The sequence below is a fragment of the Hevea brasiliensis genome, chromosome 2, assembly GCF_030052815.1.
Source record: "Hevea brasiliensis isolate MT/VB/25A 57/8 chromosome 2, ASM3005281v1, whole genome shotgun sequence".
Classification (NCBI taxonomy): Eukaryota; Viridiplantae; Streptophyta; class Magnoliopsida; order Malpighiales; family Euphorbiaceae; genus Hevea; species Hevea brasiliensis.
In genome coordinates, this window is record NC_079494.1 from 4072885 (window position 1) to 4086215 (window position 13331).

Below are 13331 nucleotides of genomic sequence, written 5' to 3' on the forward strand. Positions count from 1 at the left end.
TCAATTAATCCCTTTTAATTCATTTATTTATAATTTCTGATAAAACTAAATTTTTTCGCAAATTTTATAGAAAATCCGGCAGAGTGCCGGCTATAAATTGAAAAAACAGTTCTTCTGAACCTGTTAAAAATACTCCTAATAATATCATCACATTATTCTCAATCAACCTTCAATATATACTCAACAATTTCTCAATTCACTTCAGTATCTCAAAATTCAATTCAATTCAAAACACAGTCAACTCAATGAAAAATGCTCAATTTATTACTGAACATATTTCATAGATACTTACATCAAAAGCTTGATTACATGAATTTATAATATACATTACAGAATGTTACAAAATACAAAATATCAAAATATCAAAAGTGGCCTAATGTCCTACCAAATGCACTGCAATGTGAGGTGACTCTGAACTCTGAATGCAGATATGAAGGCTCACCCTGTATGAGGCCTGCTGGACTCCCCAGCTATGTCTCCAGTACCTGCGCATGGCAAAAGCGACGCGCTAATCAATTCTGCTTAGTGGTGACAATATAAAATAACATAAAATAAATAAAATAAAAACATGTGTACAGAATGTATATTTACATTTTTGGGTGAACTAAGTCTCAAATGTTTGCAATATTATTCAATTGAAGTTTGGAGTAACCTATACTAGTTGACTGGACTGGATAAACGGGTAAACTGGTACTGAGTACTAAGTACCTCGGACCATCACACCATCGGTCACATTGTGTCTTTCGATTGTGCAGCAATAATACTAATAATGTGATAATTATCAGGGATTAAACCCGAGTATAACAACTCAATATCATAGCCAAAGGCTATTATGTCACAGAATGGCATGGGAAGCCATGAAATACAGAATAGCATGAAGCCATATGCAGCACTGCTAACAGAACTCTATTGGCATGCCAACCTATCCAAACCAATCACATTAGGCCTACTAGGGCATTTAACACTTTCATTTATGTAATTCTTTGAAATTGAATTTTTATGATTAGTATTCATTTCATTGGTCAACCAAAATGTTGACTTTTGCATTGACAATAGGTAAATTAGTTTAAATATCATCAATATAGCACATTTTGCATTTTAAACTTGTTGGTATTGGTTGCCAATACCATCTCTAAGCTTAAAGTGAATTGGATAGAATTTTCAATTTTCAAGCTTTGGGTTTACTGTTCCATTAGTCACCTTTGCAGTGGGAATTTGGAAAAATGATCAACATAAAAGTTATTCCTTATTTTGTCTAGTTGAATTTCCTTTTTTGAATCACTCCATTTGGAGTTTTGTAGCTCAAGTTATGGCCTAAAAATCATAACTGGCCGGATTAGACAGATTCCAAAATTCTGGGTAAAATTGTTTCTGCCAGATTTGATAACTCAAGTTTGGTTGGCAATTTAACTAGGTTATGGTCATAATTTAGGTCAGGTTTCTTCATGAAAGTTGTTGGTCTATACCTCAACTTGTTGCTGGTAAAATTTCAGGTCAATTGGACCTTGCTAGATTGAGTTATGGCCAAATGACCAAATACTATTCATTTGGTCATTTTGCCCAGGCAGATTGCAGGTCACCCGGATTGGAGCAAGGTTTTGGTCTACTTAGTTTGGTCTTATGGACATGGTTTCTTCACCAAAGTTATGTCATTTCGTGTCTAGTTTCATGTTCAATTGGCCAAACACCAAATGAACCTTTGCAATTCAAGTTATGGCTGTCCAAACAGGCTGGACTCACATTCAAACCTGCAGGTCACACAAGGCAGCCACTCCAACCTCAAATCCCACAACCCAATTCACTTCATTTTTTATTCAAACCAAACCAAATGGTCACTAATTGACCATTAAAACCTACTCCCATCATCACAAGATCAAAGTCTCATTCTTCAACCCAAACCCTAACTCAACATTTCAAAACCATGTATTATCATTGCATTTATCAATTCACTTATAAGATACACATTAAGGGCAGCCACACTAGCATGTTAACTCCCCAAAAATCATCACCATATTACCCTAACCATGGCTGCCAAAATTTAGGGTTAGCATACCAATGGTGTTTCATCAAATTTCTTTGTCATTTACACCCATTTATAGTTCTTAGACATAAAATTTAAGTGAAATTCAAGCTTTAGGTCACTAACCTCTTATGGAGTGAATTTCCCACTTGATCAAATTCTTGTTTTCCTCTTTTTTTTGCTCCCAAAAGCTTCACTAGGATGTAAGAACAAATTTTTATGTTGCTAGGTTAGGGTTTTATTGGGTAGAAGTTTGTAAAATCAAGCTTTGAAAAAGCTTGAAAATATTGGTTATGGAGAAGGTTCACGCAAGGAAGAAGAAATGGAGTGAAAGGTCTGATTTTTTTTGTTTATTTTCAGCCCATTTTGTCTTTTTAAACACATTTATGCCATGTGTCAACACTTGAGTTGGTGAAGGCACACTAATGACATCATGTGATGTCATAAATTCCCATTTAATTCATTTTTTTTTCTTTTCTTTTCTACTCATTTTCAATTCAATTTTTAGTAATATTTATTCACATTTTATGTCATAATAATTATTTACTTAACTGGACAAGTCGGCCAAAAATTACCTCTGAAGGCGAAATGACCAAAATGCCCTCCGTTTGGCTAAATGGGCCAAAATTGTCTGTACCAATTGAAAAATTTTTCTAAGTATTTTCTTGGCATTCTAATGCCATAAGAACCTCAATAACCCTTCTCTGGAGTCCCAGAAATTATTTTATAATTTTTCCCCCGGGTCTAGGGCTCCTAGTTGCGAGAACCGTAACTTCTCACTAGGTTACCCATCACTAGGGCACCGGCTCATTTAATTTGGTTATATTTTATTTCTAAAATTTTTTCTAAATTTTTCTTATTAATATTTGAGTTAATTATAGTTCCTCACTTTAGTTTAAATATTTTTCCAGACATTCTAGCTGTCCGGACCGACACCGATCACTGGAACAGTAGAATGTACGAAATTGCTACAGAGAGGGTGTTACAAAATAAAAATAAATTATATATATTTTTTTATTTTATCTAAATATATATCTAATAATATGGAAGTCAAATGGAAAGCATTTTCAAACTAATGAATAATAGATTTAAGGATTCTATTAGTTTTAATTTTGTTTCTAATATTTATAAATTAAGGATAAAAATCATTAAATTTCAATTGAATAATTAAAACTTTTCTCAAGAAAATAAAGGCACGTCTCAAATTTCCACATACTCTAGGTTAATAAATTATATAACTTTTTTTTTTAAAAGAAAATTGCATTTTATTTTTAACATTTTCTTCCTTAGTTATTGTTACTTATTGTTAGTTGTAGCTACTTATTCCTATTTGCCATAGAACCACTACAATGACAACCAACAATCAATCAAGATATGCAAAAAAGTAATCATACCAATATGTCCAAAAAAAAAAAAATCAATATATTTATTAAAAGATTTAATTTAATTTATTTATAATTTTTTATTTAAATTAATTTAAAAATTTTAATTTAAACTTAATTTAGTCTAAAAATTAAAATTTATGAGCTAAATTTCTTAATTTTTTATTTTAAATAAAAAATTAAGAAAATTAATTTTTTAATTTTGAAACTAAATTTCTTAATTTTTTAATTTAAACTTAAAAATTAAGAGGTTTAATTACTTAATTTTCTTATTTTTAAATTAAATTAAATTTGAATTAAAATTGTTAGGTTAAATTGAATAAAATGTCAAAAATGAGCTAAATTAAACTTTTTCAGTAACTACAGGGGTATAATTGAATTTAAAAAAAAATTATAATTAAGGCTAGAACTAGAAGTTGACCTTTAAAATAAAAAATAAATATATTAAAAAATAAATAAAATTTTATTTTAAATGTAAAGCTTAAAATAAAAATAAAAAATTGTTAAGAGATCAAAGTCAAATAATATAAAAAATATGAATAAAATCTACATAAATATAGAACTATTGAAGGGTAAATAATAATTTTTTTAAATACATTAAATATTATAGACAATATTTTAATTTTTAAAATTTTAGAGAGGTAACTAATGTATTTTTTAAACATACTTTAAAATTACTGGTAAAAATTTAATTTTCAAAACTTTTAGAAAGGCCAAAGCATATATAATTCCGCCCTTGATCATAACCAATATGGAAACATATAAAAAATAAATATTTTTACTTTTTGAATATTATTATATAATTTAATTAGTCTCACTAATTGTTAATCAATTATATAAATAATAATGGTATACTCCATTATCTTTAATTTATACCCATTTTTTTAATATTAATTTAATTAAATATAAAAATAGTTAAAAAAATATATAAAAATTATTATTATTGTTATTATTATTATTTCCTGTAAGAACTTCATAAATTTTAAAAAATAAAATAAATTCTCTCATCTACATTGGCACACTTTTTTTCTTCTCCATCTATCTTCCCTTATGCATCTTCCTTCAAATTCTCCCTCTCCTCTCATCATTTTTCAGGTTTACTTGGTTACTGCCCTTTATGGCCAAGCGCCTCTAGCCCCTCCCGTTTCACCTCTCAGGGTCTGTTTGACATTACTGTTAAAACTGTGTTAAGAAAATCACTTTTTTAAATATATTAATTAGAGAGTATTAAAAAATAATTAAAAATTAAATTTGATCAGTTTTAATTATAAGAACACTAAAATAACAAAACAGTTTTTTCTAAACTTTTTTTCTCAACAGCATCTGCAATGGTGTTTTTATTCAGAAAAGCAGTTTCAAACTCTAAAACTCAATGCCAAACAGGGCTTCAGTCTCCTCCTTCCAACAGTAAAACGCCACTGAAACCCACAATGGCCGCGCCAACGAGAAATTAACTCAACCTCTCCCCCCCGTATGGCAAGGAGCAAAGGCAAAACTAGAGGGGCCAGCAGAGGTCACTGGCCTCTAGCTAAAAAATATTCTAAATAACTTATTATATTTATTATTGTGTGGATTCATTTTGTTCCGATCCAGCTGGACTAGTGTTGAACTCTAATTGAATCCAATTTTTTTTTAATATTTTTTTGTCAAAAAAATAGTCTCACTTTATTTTTTCACATGAATTAAAGACTTTAGTTATTATGGTTTAACTTAAATTTTTTTTTTTCATTTTTTTTTCTCTTTATGATCCTAATTAGTTGTTTGCTGAAGTAATATTGCTTGGACTGTATTAAATACAAAATAAATACAAAGAATTATTTCTATTGGCTAGAGCATCAATTTGGTCTTCCTTTGTAGGTAGTGATTTACAGCAATATACCTTTAATTGAAACATTAAAGCTTCTAATTTTCGCGATATTAGCTAATATAAAGAGGTTAAAGTAGCATTCAGGTGGTGATAAATTAAAGTAATAGAAAATCAACAATAAATTTTATTTTTTTATGCAACACCTCAAAATTTTAATATAATTATTTTATATGTAAATTATAATATTTTATGGTATTAAATATTATGAAAATTTATTTAAAATTTTTTGGATTTTTAAAGTTGAGTTTGATTTTCTTAAGAGAATAAATTTCATCTATTTAAAAAAAATTAATTTAAAGACCATGTAACAAATTAAAAATCATATTTGAACTCCATAAATTTTTCTAAGTTTTCTGAAATTTTTTTGAAATTTTTGAGCCTCGATTTTTGTCTTAGGGTAGAGTAAAAATTCAATTTTGGATATTTTGAATCGAACCAGTCTAATCAAACAGGCCCAACCCCTTTTTCTTTCATCCTTCTTGCATGCTCGACACCCTTTCTCTCCTTCACATTTTCTCTCTCCTCTCTCATCCCCTCGCCGGCACTCCCTCAGGTAGCTTCCCCGCCTCCAGCTGCCGCTCCAGTGGCCGAAAAAACGTGCTAGAAACTCCCTCTTCGCGCAACGTGACCATTCATCTTCCCGGTGTGATTTCGGCCGATCCGGCCACTGATTGGATTGGGTTCAGTCCCAAACCTTATCTACACCTAGAGAGTTTTCCATAGATATCAAAATTACTAATTTTTATCGAGCGAATTGTCCAATTTTTACTCGAAAAGTTTTAGTCTATTTCAACTTTTAGGCTAAATTTCTCCCAAACCAGGAATCTCACGAAAGTTCTGAGAGTATCGGCATGCTCCATACGATGAGAGTTTCGTGGCAATATAAATTCTAAAATTTTTCAACACTAATAATTTAGTATGTCCCACGGACTTCGCAGTATTTTTTCTGAGCTTCAAATGAGCTTATTTAATTTTGTAATAATTTTATTCTAATCTCTGATGTTTTGAGTTTCGTGTAGGTACCTTCGTTTAGCAGAAATTTGATCATCACTCGGATTTATAATTTCAGGCCAGACAGACAAGCTGCAAGAGCCGCTTCAAAATTGAGTCTAATTTATAGTCTACCCCACTATTTTTAAACTCTTATGACATGTTCAAAGCGTCAGAATTGGTTTAGGTAAACCCAAACTCTAAGTTTCTTCAATTTCATAGTGCTGGGTTTAGAATAAAAATTCATAAAATATCTATGGGTAGTTAAAAAATAATAATTCCTTTTATATTAGTTTTATAATATTGCTAAGGACCGCGGGGCAAAATTTTAGAATTTTTAGAGTTAGTTTGAATGACTTTCGCAAAATGTTCATTTTAAGCCTTACAATTGGATTGCTGGATTGTGTGAGATTTGCCTAAGTTGGAGGGCCCAGGGGGGGCTATGTACTGTTGTTGAGATAATGTGTGGCTTTAGAAGAGTTATTTGAATCTCTTTGCAGGTTTGGTAGGTCCTATGTATAGAGAGAACTTTGTCAGATTTCCAGTATAAATTATAGCATCTTTTGCCTCTTTATAGCTTTGTTTTGAATCTAATACTGATGAAGTTGCAATATAATTATTTAGGTGAGCCCGGTCAATCTTCCTCCTCCGCCCAGCCGCTATGATGACTTTCGGTTAATTTGTGAGTAGATATTGATTTTATTTACAATTTTAATATTATTTTTATGTGGTCACAGCATGCCCATATATTACTTATAGTTATATGTATTAGCTATTATAGGCACGCTTTGTGTTACATTATTGCTTGATGATTTAATGTGGGTGTTGCCTTAGGGTAATTTGGAGCTGTGTGCATGTGTCAAAGTGCGTGCAGTGCATTGGTAATAGATATGGGTAGGACGGGTAAATTGACTTGAGCTAGTCTCGCTTGGGGTCCAATCCTTTTTGTGGTAAATCAAAACGAGTATGGCTTGAGTTAACCTCGCTGACCCTCGCATTTGGATTATAAAAGAAAGTCCAACTAGAGTTGATCTCGCTGGCAGGCCATGGATTAAGAGAGCTGTATAGGGGATCAGCTCCCATATTGTATTTATATTGATGTGACATATGGATGTGTGAGTGCTCCAAATTATTCTTTGTGTGAGTATTATTTGAAACTATTGATCTATGCCGCATTTCATCCTTAGGGATGCATTAGTGCTAGATAGTTATAAAAATTATATGTAAAATCAATATCTTACTTTATGAGTTGAACGCTCTCTCCTGTTTACCCTATTTTTCTAAGTTACAAGAGAGCTTTTCTTGTGATTGATCTGTTTCTTTCCTCGTAGGTCCATTCATGCTTTACCCATATAATTTATGATGTCAAATGAAATCTAAAACTCCACATGTGTTAGACAATATTACATTTGATTTGGGACTTTAATAGAATATATATATTTTTTGAATTTGTAAACTTATTGATCATGTATGTGCGAATTTATGGATTAAATTGGTTTTGTGGATGAGGGAGCTGAGCTCCCCATATGTATATATATATATTATGATCACAAGTCGAATAAGTTAAAAACTCTCCATTGGGTAGTCTAGTTTATGACCGAACTCTGTCTAGTTAGTTTCTTGAAAATGGGCTCAAAATATGGGATTAAAAGTTGGGCTAAAGAATAGCTAGGTTTACTATGGGCTTTGGGGGTCTTATATTGACCCAAATCCTAGTGCCGGTTCAGCCCATAGTTTGGGTCGTGACAAAATTGGTATTAGAGCTTAGGCTCCAGATTCATGGGAAATACATGTCTAAGGCCTCAAGAAGAGTTTATTTAGGAGTCACATGCAGAGTATAAGATCTATATTCGTCCTTGTATCGTTATCTTTGCATCTAGTTTTTGCTTCATGTACCTATGTGTGATTATGAGTTTGTGGAGATGCTTAGCATGCTATTTTGGATTTTGTAGGCTAATACTGCTGAATTTCAGGAAAATGCGTATAAGTAAAAGAGCTGTCACAATGCCAGAAAAGGAAGTGTCGGATGAAGTATTAACACAAAATGAGGCACTTGCCTTAAGGAGACAGGGCTGGAGACCTAAAGCTACTCAAGTAGAAGAGTAGCAGCTACCAGTTCAGGAACAGTCTTGCATGGCCCAGGGTCCTATGGATCTAATGGCAGCTACTTTAACTGGTTTACAGAGGATCATTGATATGATGGCATAGTATATGGTCCACCCTCCACAATAGCAGCAGCTCACAATACACAGAGTAGAACCATAAAAGCATATTGTAAATTTCAAGAAATTAGTATCGGGTACTTATGACATTATGGATGATGCCTACCGGTTTCTAAACTTCTACAGACAGATAGGGATGGAGCTGCAGTTAACTAATAGGAGATTAATAGGATGTGTGTAGCATGTAATGAGGCCCGTGCCTAGACAGTGGATGTCATATTATGTGCTTCCTTGCATTGAGGGGATAACATGGACACAATTTATGGAATTGTTTATCAATAGATTCATTCCAGAAAGTTTCAGAGATCAAAAGTAGTGGGCCTTTGAGGCCTTAAAACATAATGGTAGATCTGTAGATGAATATGCTTTAGAATTCTTGGAGCTGAGCAGGTATGCCCCTACGGCCATGGCTATAAAAAGCATGAAAGTAAAGAGATTCCTAAAGGGGCTAGATAAGAAGTATGCAAACTTGGCTATGTCGTCTGATCAGCCCTTTGATGTAGTGGTGGACAGAGCCAGACATATTAAAATTAGCTATATGAGAGATGAGGGAAGCAGAGTAAAGAAAAACTGAGCCAATGGGTCATCTAGTATGTCATAGATGAGCATTATGGGTGGCAGCCAAAGCCACCACAGTGGGAAGGTCAGAGGCAATAAGAAAGCAGGCCTTAGGCATAGAGCCAGAGGATTTAGACCAGGGTATGACTCTAGCAATGGTCAAAGTTCAGGCTATAGTAGTGTAACACCCCTATTTGCATAGCTTGGTATATTTCACTGTTCCGGTGACTGTATCGGTTCGGACAATTAAGGATATTAGAATCACATCTAAGACACTTAGATAAGCCATGAATACAAATAATTAGTAATTGGTAGATAGTTAAGTATAAATAAGAAAAACAGAACATAAAAAGTTAAATGAGCCGGGAGTCACAGCGATGGGTGACCTTCCCGGGAAGTGACTACGAGGTCAGTCTTAACTCAAATTTCAAACCAAAAAATGTGGCATCGTGGTCCTTAGGACTATTGCGAACATAGTGGAAAAAAGAAAATCACAGACAAGAATTGTTAAGCAGGTCAAATAATTAGGTCAGGGATCAGGAAGAAATATCGAATAACTTGCAAACCAGATTGAACCAGCGAGGGGAATTTGATCAATTCACCCCTAGAGCTGACTCCTGACCTAACTGTTCAATAAAATCGGAGAAACAAAAATTTCAGGATCGAGAACTAGATTAAAGAACTAATGGAAAAAATAAAAAATAAATGCAAAAGAAAAAGAAATTGAAAAAAAGTTTATTACATCACCATGATGAGCTCATATGTGACATTATAAATAATTTTATTTTTCTACAAATATTGACCAAGTCAAAATTCATTTAAATAAGACATAAAATCATTAAACAATTAAAAAAACAAAGACTTTCTTCTTCCTCCAATTTTTGGCCGATTTCTCTCCATAGTCCACCATTGCCCAACCTCCATTAACAAGCTTTTAAAGCTTGAATTACTTGATGTTGTTCCGTATGTTTCAACCCTAAACCCTCAAAAACTCCTAAATCACCATCAACAAGAAGGTTTAAGAAGGAAAGAAAGGGAGAGAAGGAAAGAAATAGGAGAATTGAAATTCAAGTGGAGGTAAGTCGTGTTTAGCTCAAGTAACTTAGATATTAACTTAAAATTTAAAGAAAACAATTGTTGGGGGATTGATTGGGAATTCGGCCAGCCATCAAGGAAGTGTGAATTGAGTGATTTTGATGAAATTAAATGGTTAATTTAGGTGAATTAGAGGTGTAGACAATGAATATGTAAGTTAATTACATCAAATTCCAAGATTTTATAAGTAGGGTTCTTGAGCAATTTGAAAATTTGGGGAAAATTGGAAAAATTAGTCAATTGATGCAATTGACCTTAATTGAGTTGAGAAATGGTCAATTAGAACCATTTATGGTGTGTTTGAATTACTAGAACCAAGTTACAATTCGGATAGGTTAGTGTTCAGATTCTGGCAGCTTGACCTAGGTCCCTTTCAGGGACCAAAACTGAAAATTTACCAACTCAATTAGTGTGAGGCTAATTGGAAATAAAACTAGACATATAATGAACCATTTTTTATTTAGGAATCATATTCAGAAAATGACCATAACTTAGTGAACAATTAAGTCAAACTCGGGTGTAGTGCACTGCCACTTTACCAAAATAACTAAATGAACAGTGCCATAACTTGAGCTATACAGGTCCAAATAACCTGATTTTTGTAGCATTGGAAATGTATGATATAGCACTACAACTTTCATGAAGAACACCAACCCAAATTCTACCCATAACTAAGTCATTTTGCCACCTAAAATTAGTGATCCAAAACTGCTAAAACCAAATTAGGTGCCCAGAAATCTGGGTTAGACAAATCCGGCCAGCCATGTTCAAATGGCCATAACTTGAACTACAAAACTCCAAATGAAGTAATTCAAAGAGGGTATTAAAGCTAAGATAATAATGAATAACTTCTATAAAGAACACTTTATCAAATTCTAATAGCAACATGACCAATGGAACAGTACAAAATAAGACATCAAAAATGAAAATTTGATATTGCGCCTAGGAGACCTAAAAATTGAAGGGGCAACCATAAGCAACAAATTAAGCAACCAAAATATGGTATGTGGGTGAAATTGAAATTCTCATACTTATTAAGCATAAGAAAGTCAACAATTTGACTTGAATAGTATCGTGAATAGTAACCCCAAATTATAAATTTGCAAAGAACGTTAATTTAAGCATATTAGGGCTAGACATAAGTAATTGTGAATTTATTTATTAGATTTATTATAAGTTATGATACTGAAACACTGTGAAATTATGTGTTTCAGTTGAAAAGAATACTGACAAAGAATCCGAATCACCGAGTCAAGGCCTAGAGGCGACTCGTACAAGGTTTGTGTACAACATAAAATCTTTTTGTAAATTCTCTTTGACATTTTGTTTTGATGAATAAATTATGATTTATTTTGATTGTAAATTTGTGATTGAAATGAATATTATGCTTTTGGCCTAAATTGTTAGAAATTTAATTGTATGTGTTTGAATTGTTAATAAATGTTTAGTAAATTACTAAGATAGTTTTGAAACCACAGTGTCATGACCATATATTTGAATGCCTCACTAGCATGACTAGTGGAAGGAATTAGTTTTGAATTTTGATTCCCTCTCTAGCTGAAGTGTTAAGGCGTGTGCCAGTAGAGGAAGAAATTGAATGGCTACCCATAGATTGAGCTAGCTAGCCTTATGATTCCTCACAAGCCTCTGGCTATTGAGATGAACATTGTACTGATGGCATGGTATAACTGTGTGTTTTTCTAAAATTTATTTTGCGACTTCCGAAATGAGAATGTTTGATTAAAAGTATAAATTGTGTTTTGTATCTGCTTTTCATTTTCAGCACCTTAATTGAATAAATATGATTTGATTTATGCATAAAATTGTATTTTAGTATGTTGTGCACTACTTAGTCATAGTACTCAGCGATAACTTTTTATTGCTGTCACAAGTAAAGAGGCTGGTAGAGCAGCTGAGTGAGCTGCTAACGACTGATGTTCTACTTTTGGATATTTTGTCAAGTATAATTTTTATACCCTGATTGTACATAGTTATTTTGACGTAATTAGCTGTATGTGTATTTTATAGACTGGTCAGAAGTAGTTGTAAAGATTTTGTAATATTATTATTTTGGATTTTTAGATGTAAATTTATACTGATGTATGTAAATTAATTTTTCTTTAATGCAATGTGTATGAAACTAATTATCTCTATTTTTGGAAATGTTTGAATTGAAATTCTTGAGTTGTGAAATTTTGATTTGAATTATGGGAGTTGAGCTAATTTGTGTTGATTTGAGTTGAAATGGTGGTTGTGATTTGATGAAATGTTATATTAGTGTTTTCTACAGGTAAAATTTTCGGTTTTCTCAAATACAGCCGGCACTCTGCCGAAATTGTTCTAAAATTTGCGGAAAAATAAAAATGGACAAAAATTTTATCAAATCTTTAAACTTCAAGTAAATGTTTTTAATACCTGCTAGAAAAGCTCACTACTTTCAAAAAGTAAGAAAATTGTTTTAAAATCCTTATAGTGTATTTAATAGGTTATCGGTAGACGGAGTCGGTAATTCATTAGATATACTACGGGATCATGTTATGCCTTACAAAGGGGTAAGGTGTAACAAGTGGTTTAGGTTCTGGTTCGGGGTCTTCTTTAGCGCCATGCACACAATGTGGTAGAGTCTACTAAGGGCCTTATTTGATGAGCTTTGGTGGATATTTCAGATGTGGCCAATAGGGCTACTTTGCTAGAAAATGTCCCATGTTCAGTGAGCACATGATAGGGCCATAAGGTTCTATTGGTAATATGCCCCGTTAGATGCACCCTGGCACATCCAGCATGGTAAGTAGTCAGTACAGTGGCCAATAGGGCCGCGGACATAGAGGACATGGTCTAGGGGCAGATTTAGAGGCAGAGGTCAACTTCAGAGTTCTACAGTGTAAGGCAGGGGTCAAGCCCGAGTTTTCACTTTGATTCACGAAGATGCTCAGGCTTCCAATGCAGCGGTGGCAGATCTTCTTTTAGTCTATTTTTCTGAGGCACATGTTTTAATAAATCCGGGTGCTACGCACTCATTTATTTCCCTTATCTTTGCCTTGAGGTTGGGTAGGAACCCCACAGCTTTAAAATGCCCATTGTCTATAGCTACTCCTCTTAGTGATAATATAGATGTAGATATAGTTTTCCTGGGTAGCCTAGTGATAGTGGATGGAAAGATCCTCCCGGTAGATTTAGGTCCTTTGCCAGTGATGGAT